A 15,533-nucleotide genomic window follows, 5' to 3' on the forward strand; every position below is an offset into this window, starting at 1 on the left:
CCTCTTGGTCACCAAGACTGCAAGGAGCAGATCAAAGGTGGCAATGGACCCTATTATCCTCTACCCAAAATTTTACATCACGAGTGCAGAGAATGCGGACCGTGAAGGAACAAAAAAGCCCTCGTCCACAACACCCCGCCCCTCATAACCCCCCCGGTCCCCATAACCAACAGCGCACAACCCAGTCAACTGCGAAAACACCCGCATCATGGCCGCCAACTGACCGGGGAAAGGTAAGTATTTGCCCAAGCAGGGGCTTGTTGGTCTAGTGGTATGATTCTTGCTTAGGGTGCAAGAGGTCCCGAGTTCAATTCTCGGACAAGCCCTCCCTCCCCCGAACCACCTTTCAACACAATTCCCAGAACACCACCATCAGTGAAGTTATATCAACGCTAATGTAACCTGACAGGATGTACTTCAGGGCCCGGCGCTGTCTGTACCCTTGCAGGTTCCGTGGTGTAATGGTTAGCACCCCGGACTTTGAATCCAGTGGTCTAAGTTCAAGTCTTGGTGGAACCAAGGGATTGTCCTGTTGCCCTTGTATTTTGAGGGCAAAAAGGAGACGTTTGCACCGTGTGCCACCGCACCACCACCAGAGGTCAGCCCTGAGTATGGGCCGGAAGAAGGCATCCATCTGTAAGGTAGAATTACACCAAGAGATATTAATGCCGGGTTGTACCAATCGGGAACCTGTGGAAACGGTAATGCACATAGATTTACCTTTCGCCAGTGTGCTGCTGAATATGGGCTTACCTTTGACCTCTGTAACCTCGGGGTGCGCTATGGCGAATGGCCGACAATTAGCCGAGGCTGCTTCTGGAGCAGTGGATGTATTCATCAGGGACACTCGGCGGAAATCACAGCGGGAACTATTTGCAATAAGGGGCCCACTCCCAGGCGCGCTAAACAATTTGTTTTCCTTGTTTTAGCTTGTTCCACCATCAAAAGCCAATTGTTAAACTGTCCCGAAATACCTGTCAAGAGCACAAACAAGGTGTCCACCAGGTACCCACTTATCGCCATCAGACCCCAGCATACCGATTGAGTCTGCTTCGGGGTACATAAAATTAAAAAAAACATAAAATATTGCAATGGTGTCCAGTGGCCGGTTAGCTCAGTTGGTCAGAGCGTGGTGCTAATAACGCCAAGGTCACGGGTTCAACCCCCGTACTCGCCACTCTTCTTTATGTGCTCCAGGAACAACAAAAGCCCAGGGCGGCAACTTACCGGCCCCCATAACCGACATCACACCACCCACCCTCGACAAGGCCGGGGAAAGGTAAAGAAAACAGCATGTCAAAGCAGAGCGGCAAAAAACCTCTTGGTCACCAAGACTCAAGGAGCAGATCAATGGGGGCAGTGGACCCCATTATCCTCTTCAGACCACGAGTGCAGAGAATGCGGACCGTGAAGAAATGACAAAAGCCCCCGTTGACAACAACTAACAGTACACCACCACAAGGAAAACAGCATGGCGGCGACAAAAGCCCAAAACCCCCCAGGCCCCATAACCAACAGCGCACAACCCAGTCAACTGCGAAACACCCCCATCAAGGCTGCCAACCGACCGGGGAAAGGTAAAGAAAACAGCATGGCAAAGCAGAGCAGCGGCAAACCTCTCGCCCACCGTGACTGCATGATCAATGGGGGCAGATGACCCCGTTGTCCGAGAAGCAAAAATTCGACCACGAGCACAGAGAATGCGTTCTGTTAAGGATGAGTTAGTTGATTTGAGCTGGAAAAATTTGATGCAAAGGTGTCCTGTGGTTGGTTAGCTCAGTTGGTTAGCTCAGTTATGTGCTCCAGGAACAACAAAAGCCCACGGCGACAACCCGCTGGTCTCCATAACCAACATCACCCCACCCACCGGTGAAACACCCTCGACAAGACTGCCGAAAGACCGGGGAAAGGTAAAGAAAACAGCACGTCAAAGCAGAGCGGCAACAAACCTCTTGGTCACCAAGACTGCAAGGAGCAGATCAAAGGTGGCAGTGGACCCTATTATCCTCTACCCAAAATTTTACATCACGAGTGCAGAGAATGCGGACCGTGAAGGAACAAAAAAGCCCTCGTCCACAACACCCCGCCCCTCATAACCCCCCCGGTCCCCATAACCAACAGCGCACAACCCAGTCAACTGCGAAAACACCCGCATCATGGCCGCCAACTGACCGGGGAAAGGTAAGTATTTGCCCAAACAGGGGCTTGTTGGTCTAGTGGTATGATTCTTGCTTAGGGTGCAAGAGGTCCCGAGTTCAATTCTCGGACAAGCCCTCCCTCCCCCGAACTACCTTTGACCTCTGTAACCTCGGGGTGCGCTATGGCAAATGGCCGACAATTAGCCGAGGCTGCTTCTGGAGCAGTGGATGTATTCATCAGGGACACTCGGCGGAAATCACAGCGGGAACTATTTGCAATAAGGGGCCCACTCCCAGGCGCGCTAAACAATTTGTTTTCCTTGTTTTAGCTTGTTCCACCATCAAAAGCCAATTGTTAAACTGTCCCGAAATACCTGTCAAGAGCACAAACAAGGTGTCCACCAGGTACCCACTTATCGCCCTCAGACCCCAGCGTACCGATTGAGTCTGCTTCGGGGTACATAAAATTAAAAAAAACATAAAATATAGCAATGGTGTCCAGTGGCCGGTTAGCTCAGTTGGTCAGAGCGTGGTGCTAATAACGCCAAGGTCACGGGTTCAACCCCCGTACTAGCCACTCTTCTTTATGTGCTCCAGGAACAACAAAAGCCCAGGGCGGCAACTTACCGGCCCCCATAACCGACATCACACCACCCACCCTCGACAAGGCCGGGGAAAGGTAAAGAAAACAGCATGTCAAAGCAGAGCGGCAAAAAACATCTTGGTCACCAAGACTCAAGGAGCAGATCAATGGGGGCAGTGGACCCCATTATCCTCTTCAGACCACGAATGTGGACCGTGAAGAAACGACAAAAGCCCCCGTTGACAACAACTAACAGTACACCACCACAAGGAAAACAGCATGGCGGCGACAAAAGCCCAAAACCCCCCAGGCCCCATAACCAACAGCGCACAACCCAGTCAACTGCGAAACACCCCCATCAAGGCTGCCAACCGACCGGGGAAAGGTAAAGAAAACAGCATGGCAAAGCAGAGCAGCGGCAAACCTCTCGCCCACCGTGACTGCATGATCAATGGGGGCAGATGACCCCGTTGTCCGAGAAGCAAAATTTCGACCACGAGCACAGAGAATGCGGTCTGTTAAGGATGAGTTAGTTGATTTGAGCTGGAAACATTTGATGCAAAGGTGTCCTGTGGTTGGTTAGCTCAGTTGGTCGGAGCGTGGTGCTAATAACGCCAAGGTCACGGGTTCAACCCCCATACTGACCATCCATCTTTATGTGCTCCAGGAACAACAAAAGCCCACGGCGACAACCCGCTGGTCTCCATAACCAACATCACCCCACCCACCGGTGAAACACCCTCGACAAGACTGCCGAAAGACCGGGGAAAGGTAAAGAAAACAGCACGTCAAAGCAGAGCGGCAACAAACCTCTTGGTCACCAAGACTGCAAGGAGCAGATCAAAGGTGGCAGTGGACCCTATTATCCTCTACCCAAAATTTTACATCACGAGTGCAGAGAATGCGGACCGTGAAGGAACAAAAAAGCCCTCGTCCACAACACCCCGCCCCTCATAACCCCCCCGGTCCCCATAACCAACAGCGCACAACCCAGTCAACTGCGAAAACACCCGCATCATGGCCGCCAACTGACCGGGGAAAGGTAAGTATTTGCCCAAGCAGGGGCTTGTTGGTCTAGTGGTATGATTCTTGCTTAGGGTGCAAGAGGTCCCGAGTTCAATTCTCGGACAAGCCCTCCCTCCCCCGAACTACCTTTGACCTCTGTAACCTCAGGGTGCGCTATGGCGAATGGCCGACAATTAGCCGAGGCTGCTTCTGGAGCAGTGGATGTATTCATCAGGGACACTCGGCGGAAATCACAGCGGGAACTATTTGCAATAAGGGGCCCACTCCCAGGCGCGCTAAACAATTTGTTTTCCTTGTTTTAGCTTGTTCCACCATCAAAAGCCAATTGTTAAACTGTCCCGAAATACCTGTCAAGAGCACAAACAAGGTGTCCACCAGGTACCCACTTATCGCCCTCAGACCCCAGCGTACCGATTGAGTCTGCTTCAGGGTACATAAAATTAAAAAAAACATAAAATATAGCAATGGTGTCCAGTGGCCGGTTAGCTCAGTTGGTCAGAGCGTGGTGCTAATAACGCCAAGGTCACGGGTTCAACCCCCGTACTAGCCACTCTTCTTTATGTGCTCCAGGAACAACAAAAGCCCAGGGCGGCAACTTACCGGCCCCCATAACCGACATCACACCACCCACCCTCGACAAGGCCGGGGAAAGGTAAAGAAAACAGCATGTCAAAGCAGAGCGGCAAAAAACATCTTGGTCACCAAGACTCAAGGAGCAGATCAATGGGGGCAGTGGACCCCATTATCCTCTTCAGACCACGAATGTGGACCGTGAAGAAACGACAAAAGCCCCCGTTGACAACAACTAACAGTACACCACCACAAGGAAAACAGCATGGCGGCGACAAAAGCCCAAAACCCCCCAGGCCCCATAACCAACAGCGCACAACCCAGTCAACTGCGAAACACCCCCATCAAGGCTGCCAACCGACCGGGGAAAGGTAAAGAAAACAGCATGGCAAAGCAGAGCAGCGGCAAACCTCTCGCCCACCGTGACTGCATGATCAATGGGGGCAGATGACCCCGTTGTCCGAGAAGCAAAATTTCGACCACGAGCACAGAGAATGCGGTCTGTTAAGGATGAGTTAGTTGATTTGAGCTGGAAACATTTGATGCAAAGGTGTCCTGTGGTTGGTTAGCTCAGTTGGTCAGAGCGGGGTGCTAAAAACGCCAAGGTCACGGGTTCAACCCCCATACTGACCATCCATCTTTATGTGCTCCAGGAACAACAAAAGCCCACGGCGAAAACCCGCTGGTCTCCATAACCAACATCACCCCACCCACCGGTGAAACACCCTCAACAAGACTGCCGAAAGACCGGGGAAAGGTAAAGAAAACAGCACGTCAAAGCAGAGCGGCAACAAACCTCTTGGTCACCAAGACTGCAAGGAGCAGATCAAAGGTGGCAGTGGACCCTATTATCCTCTACCCAAAATTTTACATCACGAGTGCAGAGAATGCGGACCGTGAAGGAACAAAAAAGCCCTCGTCCACAACACCCCGCCCCTCATAACCCCCCCGGTCCCCATAACCAACAGCGCACAACCCAGTCAACTGCGAAAACACCCGCATCATGGCCGCCAACTGACCGGGGAAAGGTAAGTATTTGCCCAAGCAGGGGCTTGTTGGTCTAGTGGTATGATTCTTGCTTAGGGTGCAAGAGGTCCCGAGTTCAATTCTCGGACAAGCCCTCCCTCCCCCGAACTACTTTTCAACACAATTCCCAGAACACCACCATCAGTGAAGTTATATCAACGCTAATGTAACCTGACAGGATGTACTTCAGGGCCCGGCGCTGTCTGTACCCTTGCAGGTTCCGTGGTGTAATGGTTAGCACCCCGGACTTTGAATCCAGTGGTCTAAGTTCAAGTCTTGGTGGAACCAAGGGATTGTCCTGTTGCCCTTGTATTTTGAGGGCAAAAAGGAGACGTTTGCACCGTGTGCCACCGCACCACCACCAGAGGTCAGCCCTGAGTATCGGCCGGAAGAAGGCATCCATCTGTAAGGTAGAATTACACCAAGAGATATTAATGCCGGGTTGTACCAATCGGGAACCTGTGGAAACGGTAATGCACATAAATTTACCTTTCGCCAGTGTGCTGCTGAATATGGGCTTACCTTTGACCTCTGTAACCTCGGGGTGCGCTATGGCGAATGGCCGACAATTAGCCGAGGCTGCTTCTGGAGCAGTGGATGTATTCATCAGGGACACTCGGCGGAAATCACAGCGGGAACTATTTGCAATAAGGAGCCCACTCCCAGGCGCGCTAAACAATTTGTTTTCCTTGTTTTAGCTTGTTCCACCATCAAAAGCCAATTGTTAAACTGTCCCGAAATACCTGTCAAGAGCACAAACAAGGTGTCCACCAGGTACCCACTTATCGCCCTCAGACCCCAGCGTACCGATTGAGTCTGCTTCGGGGTACATAAAATTAAAAAAAACATAAAATATAGCAATGGTGTCCAGTGGCCGGTTAGCTCAGTTGGTCAGAGCGTGGTGCTAATAACGCCAAGGTCACGGGTTCAACCCCCGTACTAGCCACTCTTCTTTATGTGCTCCAGGAACAACAAAAGCCCAGGGCGGCAACTTACCGGCCCCCATAACCGACATCACACCACCCACCCTCGACAAGGCCGGGGAAAGGTAAAGAAAACAGCATGTCAAAGCAGAGCGGCAAAAAACATCTTGGTCACCAAGACTCAAGGAGCAGATCAATGGGGGCAGTGGACCCCATTATCCTCTTCAGACCACGAATGTGGACCGTGAAGAAACGACAAAAGCCCCCGTTGACAACAACTAACAGTACACCACCACAAGGAAAACAGCATGGCGGCGACAAAAGCCCAAAACCCCCCAGGCCCCATAACCAACAGCGCACAACCCAGTCAACTGCGAAACACCCCCATCAAGGCTGCCAACCGACCGGGGAAAGGTAAAGAAAACAGCATGGCAAAGCAGAGCAGCGGCAAACCTCTCGCCCACCGTGACTGCATGATCAATGGGGGCAGATGACCCCGTTGTCCGAGAAGCAAAGTTTCGACCACGAGCACAGAGAATGCGGTCTGTTAAGGATGAGTTAGTTGATTTGAGCTGGAAACATTTGATGCAAAGGTGTCCTGTGGTTGGTTAGCTCAGTTGGTCAGAGCGGGGTGCTAATAACGCCAAGGTCACGGGTTCAACCCCCATACTGACCATCCATCTTTATGTTCTCCAGGAACAACAAAAGCCCACGGCGACAACCCGCTGGTCTCCATAACCAACATCACCCCACCCACCGGTGAAACACCCTCGACAAGACTGCCGAAAGACCGGGGAAAGGTAAAGAAAACAGCACGTCAAAGCAGAGCGGCAACAAACCTCTTGGTCACCAAGACTGCAAGGAGCAGATCAAAGGTGGCAGTGGACCCTATTATCCTCTACCCAAAATTTTACATCACGAGTGCAGAGAATGCGGACCGTGAAGGAACAAAAAAGCCCTCGTCCACAACACCCCGCCCCTCATAACCCCCCCGGTCCCCATAACCAACAGCGCACAACCCAGTCAACTGCGAAAACACCCGCATCATGGCCGCCAACTGACCGGGGAAAGGTAAGTATTTGCCCAAGCAGGGGCTTGTTGGTCTAGTGGTATGATTCTTGCTTAGGGTGCAAGAGGTCCCGAGTTCAATTCTCGGACAAGCCCTCCCTCCCCCGAACTACTTTTCAACACAATTCCCAGAACACCACCATCAGTGAAGTTATATCAACGCTAATGTAACCTGACAGGATGTACTTCAGGGCCCGGCGCTGTCTGTACCCTTGCAGGTTCCGTGGTGTAATGGTTAGCACCCCGGACTTTGAATCCAGTGGTCTAAGTTCAAGTCTTGGTGGAACCAAGGGATTGTCCTGTTGCCCTTGTATTTTGAGGGCAAAAAGGAGACGTTTGCACCGTGTGCCACCGCACCACCACCAGAGGTCAGCCCTGAGTATCGGCCGGAAGAAGGCATCCATCTGTAAGGTAGAATTACACCAAGAGATATTAATGCCGGGTTGTACCAATCGGGAACCTGTGGAAACGGTAATGCACATAAATTTACCTTTCGCCAGTGTGCTGCTGAATATGGGCTTACCTTTGACCTCTGTAACCTCGGGGTGCGCTATGGCGAATGGCCGACAATTAGCCGAGGCTGCTTCTGGAGCAGTGGATGTATTCATCAGGGACACTCGGCGGAAATCACAGCGGGAACTATTTGCAATAAGGGGCCCACTCCCAGGCGCGCTAAACAATTTGTTTTCCTTGTTTTAGCTTGTTCCACCATCAAAAGCCAATTGTTAAACTGTCCCGAAATACCTGTCAAGAGCACAAACAAGGTGTCCACCAGGTACCCACTTATCGCCCTCAGACCCCAGCGTACCGATTGAGTCTGCTTCGGGGTACATAAAATTAAAAAAAACATAAAATATAGCAATGGTGTCCAGTGGCCGGTTAGCTCAGTTGGTCAGAGCGTGGTGCTAATAACGCCAAGGTCACGGGTTCAACCCCCGTACTAGCCACTCTTCTTTATGTGATCCAGGAACAACAAAAGCCCAGGGCGGCAACTTACCGGCCCCCATAACCGACATCACATCACACCACCCACCCTCGACAAGGCCGGGGAAACGTAAAGAAAACAGCATGTCAAAGCAGAGCGGCAAAAAACCTCTTGGTCACCAAGACTCAAGGAGCAGATCAATGGGGGCAGTGGACCCCATTATCCTCTTCAGACCACGAGTGCAGAGAATGCGGACCGTGAAGAAACGACAAAAGCCCCCGTTGACAACAACTCACAGTACACCACCACAAGGAAAACAGCATGGCGGCGACAAAAGCCCAAAACCCCCCAGGCCCCATAACCAACAGCGCACAACCCAGTCAACTGCGAAACACCCCCATCAAGGCTGCCAACCGACCGGGGAAAGGTAAAGAAAACAGCATGGCAAAGCAGAGCAGCGGCAAACCTCTCGCCCAACGTGACTGCATGATCAATGGGGGCAGATGACCCCGTTGTCCGAGAAGCAAAGTTTCGACCACGAGCACAGAGAATGCGGTCTGTTAAGGATGAGTTAGTTGATTTGAGCTGGAAACATTTGATGCAAAGGTGTCCTGTGGTTGGTTAGCTCAGTTGGTCAGAGCGTGGTGCTAATAACGCCAAGGTCACGGGTTCAACCCCCATACTGACCATCCATCTTTATGTGCTCCAGGAACAACAAAAGCCCACGGCGACAACCCGCTGGTCTCCATAACCAACATCACCCCACCCACCGGTGAAACACCCTCGACAAGACTGCCGAAAGACCGGGGAAAGGTAAAGAAAACAGCACGTCAAAGCAGAGCGGCAACAAACCTCTTGGTCACCAAGACTGCAAGGAGCAGATCAAAGGTGGCAGTGGACCCTATTATCCTCTACCCAAAATTTTACATCACGAGTGCAGAGAATGCGGACCGTGAAGGAACAAAAAAGCCCTCGTCCACAACACCCCGCCCCTCATAACCCCCCCGGTCCCCATAACCAACAGCGCACAACCCAGTCAACTGCGAAAACACCCGCATCATGGCCGCCAACTGACCGGGGAAAGGTAAGTATTTGCCCAAGCAGGGGCTTGTTGGTCTAGTGGTATGATTCTTGCTTAGGGTGCAAGAGGTCCCGAGTTCAATTCTCGGACAAGCCCTCCCTCCTCCGAACTACCTTTCAACACAATTCCCAGAACACCACCATCAGAGAAGTTATGTCAACGCTAATGTAATCTGACACGATGTACTTCAGGGCCCGGCGCTGTCTGTACCCTTGCAAGTTCCGTGGTGTAATGGTTAGCACCCTGGACTTTGAATCCAGTGGTCTAAGTTCAAGTCTTGGTGGAACCAAGGGATTGTCCTGTTGCCCTTGTATTTTGAGGGCAAAAAGGAGGCGTTTGCAAGTGGACCTGAGACCCTGTCACTGGTCACCTGAACAGGGACTTGAATCCGGGACACTCAGATCAAAAATCTAACCTTCAGGTGACTGGCTCAACCATTGCTGATATTTGGCTTGTCCATGTGGGCAGTTTAAGACCTCATTCGATCTTGGAAATGTCAATCCCGGGACCTGCCTCTTTCATTCCACTTCTTCTTCCTCCTCCAGTCATCCCCACCCACCGCGGCTGAAGCAGTGGCAATACAGCCTGAACAACAGTGTCAGTGTGAGCCCATAGAGGGTTACCTGAATCCCTCTTTGACAGAGCCCCTCTTGAAATTGACTTTTTTTTTGTCCCGTCCAGCCATTGGGGCAGATAGTATTGTTGATCTAAATGCCCTTACATGCTAAACAGATTTGCTCAGTGTCAGGAAAGGTGTTGGCTACAACTTTCCTGTACCATGAAATTTTTTTTGCCGTTATTTGATGTTTTTGTTATGCGCATTTGGAGCGCCCGGACCGGAGCAAGAAGAAACACAGAAAAGAAGAAGAGAAGGTGGGGTGGGGTGGGGGGGGCAGTAGAGAGAGAGACAAAAACAGCAGCAACAAGAATTCCCATAACAACAACAGTGACAAACAGAACAGTTAAATGTCAATGATGGCTAAGGGTCACAATAGAGATGATATCAGTGAAGTGAAACAGACCAACTTACCAGTAGCAATAGTAACAATGAAGACATGAACCATGATAGTGAACACAATTACAGCCATACAGTTACAGTAATTAAAATCTCACTGCTTGACATCATTTTTACTGTAATAATAGCATACCAATAGCATATAGACATCAGGGATAAGATGGTAGATTGTGTAGAGAAGCACCCATGTGCTGTGAGTGTCCATATGGAGGTGTGTACTTCTGTGTATATATTCATATATGTGTGCGTAAGCGTGGTTGTGTATGTGAATGCGAGTGTGTGAATGTGTAATTGTCACTGAGAATGACAAAAGGAGAGAGACTGCCTTCTACCACCCAGCAAACCCCGCCCCGCGCAGCCAGGTCAAGCCCCCACCGCCAGAGATCCTCCGGCCCCGTGGGTGTGGGCAAAGCCAGGGCCGACTCCCCAAAACCCGCCCCCGAAGCATCTCCCTGAAGAGACCAGCAAGAGGCCATGGAGGAGCAATCCCAACCGGCAACAGGGCGCCAGCAGGCCGGAGGAGAGCCGCACCCCCGAGACCAGCGGGAGACCATACCCCACTAGGGCAGAAGGGCATCGAGGGCCACACACCTGTCGGCACAGGGGCGCCCCCGCCAACCGGGAGGGAGCCCATCCACGGCCGGAGGCGCCGCCCCCCCGCCCCCCACACACCCCCAGGAAGCAGAACCCGGCCCGCCCCAGGTAACCCCAGGCCTGACTACCAACACAGGACCGCCCCGGCCAGGACAGAAGAGGCCCGGGCACACTGCCCCATGGAGGACCGGGCGGTAGAGATGGAACGCCTTTGCGCCAGACCCCCGCAAGGCCCCCCGTATATCTATATAGCCATATACACACACGCACACCCACACATATATATATATATATAATTATAATAAAACTAATCATTATTTATCTAAGTATTTAAAACAATAAATACATAAAATAATCTCAGACACACGCAAGCACACACTGTGGACGTCCCCGGGTTGGGCGTCCGGGGCATCACAGGGCGGGGGACCCAGGGGTCCCAGACCCACAACCAGGCCCCGAGCCCAGGGAGGTACGGACCGCCAAGGGATAGCACCCCCAGACTCCCCTCGACCACGGCATCGGGGCTACGGCAGTGTGGCAGACAAAGGAGCGGGCGAGGGAAGGAGGCCCGCACATGAGCAAGCGGAGGGGGCGTGCAGGCGAGTGGTAAGGCGAGTGGTAAGGCGAGTGGTAAGGCGCTCCACCGCGCCGGCCGACACCCGCCGGGCAGCTCACCCCCGTGAGGGAGAGCCATAGCTCCAAGTCATGGGGAGGCCAAGCACCAGAGCCGAGGAGTTAAGACCAGCGCAAGGCCACCGACGGACCCCACCATCCACCGGGAGGGCCGACCTCCCCCCCCGCCCCCAGAACCAGCAGCGCTCCACCCACGTACCGGAGAACCATCCCTGACGAGCCCTAAGGCAAGACTGGGGATGGGCAAAGACAGGGACAGCGATGCAGCAGAGCATAGGACCAGTGGCAGCAGACACCCAAACGCCCAGAAGAGCACCGTCCCCCCAGCAGGCCCCACTCCAAGGAGCATGTCCCCCATCCCCACACGCCACCCAGGCCCCCGTCCCCATGAGCAGGATCAGGCCACCACAGCACAGCAACCCCAAGCCACCACCGTAGACTTCAGGCCACCAGCAGCGCGGACCCCACTGCCTGGAGGCCGGTGAACGCCCCCCCAATGGCACGTTGGTGCCCGCGACCCAGGACAGACCCAGGGAGGTAGCGCCAACCATGACCCTAGGGGCAAGCCCCGGCGTCAGCTGGTTTGAAATTGACTTTTAATTACTTAAGTGTGTGTGAGGGTTGCCTTGCTTTTATGCTTTTAAGGATGTTCTTTTTCGTTGGCAGGTGCTGAGGGTCCAGAGCGGCAGCCTGTTGGTCCCCTTTTTTCCCACTTTTGGTTTACTGAGTCACGGATGCAGTGTGGTTTGGATCCCTCCCATTATGTTACCGCTGTCGTGGTAAGCCCCAGCCCAGGCCTCTTTTCTTTTTGACTCCTCCCATCACCACTTTATTTGTATTATTCATGGTTTGTCACTCATTTTAAGATAATCGTTTAATAAAATAACTACTTTTATCATTGTAAATCACGATCTTGTTCTGTGGGATTTTGGGGATTAATGTAGAGTTTGTGATTGATCAAACCTGTTACATCCTGGGGTGAAAGTCCCCAGGTGGCGTTGTCAGCAAACTACCTACCCCGCTCGCTTTGCCACACACGCAATGACACCACAGCCCCTCCATGCAGGCCAGTGATGCACCCAATCAGTCATCTGGGAAATATGGATTGTGTGTCCAAACTGGGGACAGATGCTTGTGTATACACCTTCAGAGATCAAGCACATGTCCTTGTTCCCATGTTTTTGTAAAAGTAGGAATTGAACGGCATTGTTTCCACCCAGTTTCGAACCAAGGATCTTTTACATGTGAATGGGGATCAATGGGGAATGGGCTGTGAAGAGGACTGGCGAGGTCACAAAGCAGTTGCCAAACAATGAATCACGACAATGTGTCCAAAGTGGGGGCAGAATGACAATTGTCCAAATTGACAAATATTTCTCCTTTGTAGGGAAAATTGTAGTTCATATAACATGTTCCAGAAATAATGGGCTTTTTCTCAACAAAACAAGAAATCACAATTGGAAATGAGGCTTGAAAGGTTTAAAAGCCAGCTGTGAAGAAAGCACCTGAGCCAACCTCAGGCTCACCTTAATGTCTCAGTGAACTCAAGGTTGGCTGGATGGGCGGGATTTTGAAGTTAAGGTCCTTTTTCCAAACTATTTGCCAAGTCACAATGCAAATCAGGATTATGCTGAAAACCGTGCTTGAACCAGGGACCTTCAGATCTTCAGTATAACGCCCTCCCACCTGAGATATTTCAGCTGCTAAAGTGTCTCTCAGTCTGGGCTAAAAGAAGGGCAGTGTGACACTGGGTCTGTGCCACATAAGTTGCTGTGTCCCTGGTCCAGTATGTTGTCATCTTGGGTTGGAATGTCCCCATGCTGGTAACAGGTGGGGAATACAGTCCGTTGATGAGAATAAGCGGTGCAGAAAATGGATGGATTTCATTGGTTGAAGTCTCCAGCTACCATAAAATTGTTCATGGTCCACTTTGGCCAATTGACACCACATCAAAGATGGCGGCGCGCACAGACGCAGCGGCTCACGGCTCTCCCTTTCAGTGCTTTTTTTGCTTATTTTATGTGTGTTTGTCTATGGACTCTATCCACGTATACATCGGCATTACACCACTACACCCGACAGGACCTTGTGGACATCGGCTACCGACACAAACTGGCAGTTTGCAGAGACTTTCATCGTCGACACAACATCCCAGACGAACTAGCGAGACCAACGGGCGCTCCGTGGATTGTTGTCGGGTCTGGAAAGAGGCGCAGGCGGCGTCGGGAGCACAAGCAGAAGCGGGGTCGCAGGTCCGGCCTACTGCTACGGCTACGAAACAACCCACATAAGCCACCCCTGCCCAGCCTGTACCTCACCAACGCCAGATCCATTACCCACAAAAAGGACGACCTGGAGTTACAACTTGAGGGAAACCGCTACATTCGTGACTGTTGTGTTCTAATCATCACAGAGACCTGGCTCAAACCGACGATCCCCGATGCTAGCGTGCAGCTAGCCGGCCGCTCTCTACACCGCTGGGATCGAACAGAGGACTCCAGTAAGAGCAGAGGTGGGGGGGTCTGTATTTACGTGCATGAGGATTGGTGCAACAACAGCAAGATCATAGAGACTCACTGCTCCCCTGACATTGAGTACATGTCCGTAAGATGCCGGCCGTATTTTCTCCCGAGGGAGCTAACTGTTGTGATCGTCACCGCTGTTTACATCCCACCGGATGCTAACGCTAGCACAGCACTCTCTCTCCTGTTGAACGTCATCAATGAACATCAGCGGGCCCACCCTGATGGTTTTTATATTATAGCCGGGGACTTTAATAAGGCCAATTTAAAGACTGTACTCCCGAAGTTTCATCAGCATGTCAAGTGTCCAACGCGAGGAGCAAACACTCTTGATCATGTTTGCTCAAACATAAAGCACGGCTACAGAGCAACACCACTCCCCCACCTCGGACAGTCAGACCATCTCTCCCTGCTGCTCACTCCTGCATACACCCCCCTCACACGCAGATCCAGACCCACCAAAAAGATCATCACCACATTGCCGGAAAATGCACTCAGTGAACTTCAGGACTGCCTCCAACACACAGACTGGGACCTATTTCAACATCAGGACCTGGAAACATACACAGTGACAGTACTAGACTATATCAAGTTTTGTATGGGAACTGTGTCTGTGGACAAAGTCATCCGGATTTTTCCAAACCAGAAACCCTGGATGACCAGCCAGGTCCGCTCCCTCCCCAAAACCCGCGACTCTGCCTTCAGGTCAGGCGACAGAGCTCTGTACAGTACGGCTCGAGCTGACCTGAGAAGAGGAATAAAAACAGCCAAAGCGGACTACAACAGGAGGATAGAGTCCCACCTCTCCAGCACGAGAGGTGTGGCAGGGACTGCAGAGCATCACTAACTTCAGAGGACGTGATGTGATGTCAGGAGACCTGAGCGTGTCTCTGGCAGAGGAACTCAACAGTTTCTTTGCCCGCTTTGAAACACCACAGCCACACTCATCTTCTCCAGCCCTGCCCCCAGCCCCTCCCGGCCCCACGATGACCCCCCCCCCCCATTAACTGTAAGAGAGCATGACGTGAGGCGTGTGCTCCAAGCAGTGGACCCCAGGAAGGCCCCGGGCCCTGACAGCGTACCTGGAAAGGTTCTCCGAGCACACCAGTCCGGAGTCTTCTGCAGGATTTTCAACCTCTCCCTGGCCCAAGCAGTCATCCCCACCTGCCTGAAATCCGCCACAATCATCCCCATCCCGAAAAAGTCACCCGCATCCAGCCTCAGTGACTATCGCCCTGTTGCCCTCACACCCATAATCATGAAGTGCTTTGAGAGACTGGTCCTCCAGCACATAAAAGGCTGCCCCCCCACTCGACCCCCACCAGTTTGCATACCGGACGAACAGATCCACAGAGGACGCCATCGCCATAGCCCTGCACGCGGTGCTGAACCACCTGGAACAACAGCACAGCTATGCCAGGATGCTCTT

At 52.2% G+C, this 15,533-nt stretch overlaps 17 non-coding genes across 17 annotated transcripts; all 17 read left to right on the forward strand.

Annotated features, from left to right (window-relative positions):
- The first annotated feature begins 254 nt into the window (after positions 1 to 254).
- On the forward strand, positions 255 to 326 carry trnap-agg (transfer RNA proline (anticodon AGG)). Its single transcript has one exon. It is a non-coding gene; the product is annotated as a tRNA-Pro (tRNA).
- A 121-nt stretch (positions 327 to 447) lies between these two features.
- On the forward strand, positions 448 to 519 carry trnaq-uug (transfer RNA glutamine (anticodon UUG)). The gene has a single exon. It is a non-coding gene; the product is annotated as a tRNA-Gln (tRNA).
- Positions 520 to 1,103: 584 nt separating this feature from the next.
- trnai-aau (transfer RNA isoleucine (anticodon AAU)) lies at positions 1,104 to 1,177 on the forward strand. The gene has a single exon. It is a non-coding gene; the product is annotated as a tRNA-Ile (tRNA).
- A 1,025-nt stretch (positions 1,178 to 2,202) lies between these two features.
- On the forward strand, positions 2,203 to 2,274 carry trnap-agg (transfer RNA proline (anticodon AGG)). Its single transcript has one exon. It is a non-coding gene; the product is annotated as a tRNA-Pro (tRNA).
- Positions 2,275 to 2,641: 367 nt separating this feature from the next.
- trnai-aau (transfer RNA isoleucine (anticodon AAU)) lies at positions 2,642 to 2,715 on the forward strand. The gene has a single exon. It is a non-coding gene; the product is annotated as a tRNA-Ile (tRNA).
- Positions 2,716 to 3,784: 1,069 nt separating this feature from the next.
- Positions 3,785 to 3,856, forward strand: trnap-agg (transfer RNA proline (anticodon AGG)). Its single transcript has one exon. It is a non-coding gene; the product is annotated as a tRNA-Pro (tRNA).
- Positions 3,857 to 4,223: 367 nt separating this feature from the next.
- Positions 4,224 to 4,297, forward strand: trnai-aau (transfer RNA isoleucine (anticodon AAU)). Its single transcript has one exon. It is a non-coding gene; the product is annotated as a tRNA-Ile (tRNA).
- A 579-nt stretch (positions 4,298 to 4,876) lies between these two features.
- On the forward strand, positions 4,877 to 4,950 carry trnaf-aaa (transfer RNA phenylalanine (anticodon AAA)). The gene has a single exon. It is a non-coding gene; the product is annotated as a tRNA-Phe (tRNA).
- Positions 4,951 to 5,366: 416 nt separating this feature from the next.
- On the forward strand, positions 5,367 to 5,438 carry trnap-agg (transfer RNA proline (anticodon AGG)). The gene has a single exon. It is a non-coding gene; the product is annotated as a tRNA-Pro (tRNA).
- A 121-nt stretch (positions 5,439 to 5,559) lies between these two features.
- On the forward strand, positions 5,560 to 5,631 carry trnaq-uug (transfer RNA glutamine (anticodon UUG)). Its single transcript has one exon. It is a non-coding gene; the product is annotated as a tRNA-Gln (tRNA).
- A 584-nt stretch (positions 5,632 to 6,215) lies between these two features.
- trnai-aau (transfer RNA isoleucine (anticodon AAU)) lies at positions 6,216 to 6,289 on the forward strand. The gene has a single exon. It is a non-coding gene; the product is annotated as a tRNA-Ile (tRNA).
- Positions 6,290 to 7,358: 1,069 nt separating this feature from the next.
- trnap-agg (transfer RNA proline (anticodon AGG)) lies at positions 7,359 to 7,430 on the forward strand. Its single transcript has one exon. It is a non-coding gene; the product is annotated as a tRNA-Pro (tRNA).
- Positions 7,431 to 7,551: 121 nt separating this feature from the next.
- On the forward strand, positions 7,552 to 7,623 carry trnaq-uug (transfer RNA glutamine (anticodon UUG)). Its single transcript has one exon. It is a non-coding gene; the product is annotated as a tRNA-Gln (tRNA).
- Positions 7,624 to 8,207: 584 nt separating this feature from the next.
- Positions 8,208 to 8,281, forward strand: trnai-aau (transfer RNA isoleucine (anticodon AAU)). The gene has a single exon. It is a non-coding gene; the product is annotated as a tRNA-Ile (tRNA).
- A 593-nt stretch (positions 8,282 to 8,874) lies between these two features.
- Positions 8,875 to 8,948, forward strand: trnai-aau (transfer RNA isoleucine (anticodon AAU)). The gene has a single exon. It is a non-coding gene; the product is annotated as a tRNA-Ile (tRNA).
- A 416-nt stretch (positions 8,949 to 9,364) lies between these two features.
- On the forward strand, positions 9,365 to 9,436 carry trnap-agg (transfer RNA proline (anticodon AGG)). Its single transcript has one exon. It is a non-coding gene; the product is annotated as a tRNA-Pro (tRNA).
- Positions 9,437 to 9,557: 121 nt separating this feature from the next.
- On the forward strand, positions 9,558 to 9,629 carry trnaq-uug (transfer RNA glutamine (anticodon UUG)). Its single transcript has one exon. It is a non-coding gene; the product is annotated as a tRNA-Gln (tRNA).
- Positions 9,630 to 15,533: the final 5,904 nt, after the last annotated feature.

Source organism: Doryrhamphus excisus, unplaced genomic scaffold (genome assembly GCF_030265055.1).
Source record: "Doryrhamphus excisus isolate RoL2022-K1 unplaced genomic scaffold, RoL_Dexc_1.0 HiC_scaffold_26, whole genome shotgun sequence".
Taxonomy (NCBI): Eukaryota; Metazoa; Chordata; class Actinopteri; order Syngnathiformes; family Syngnathidae; genus Doryrhamphus; species Doryrhamphus excisus.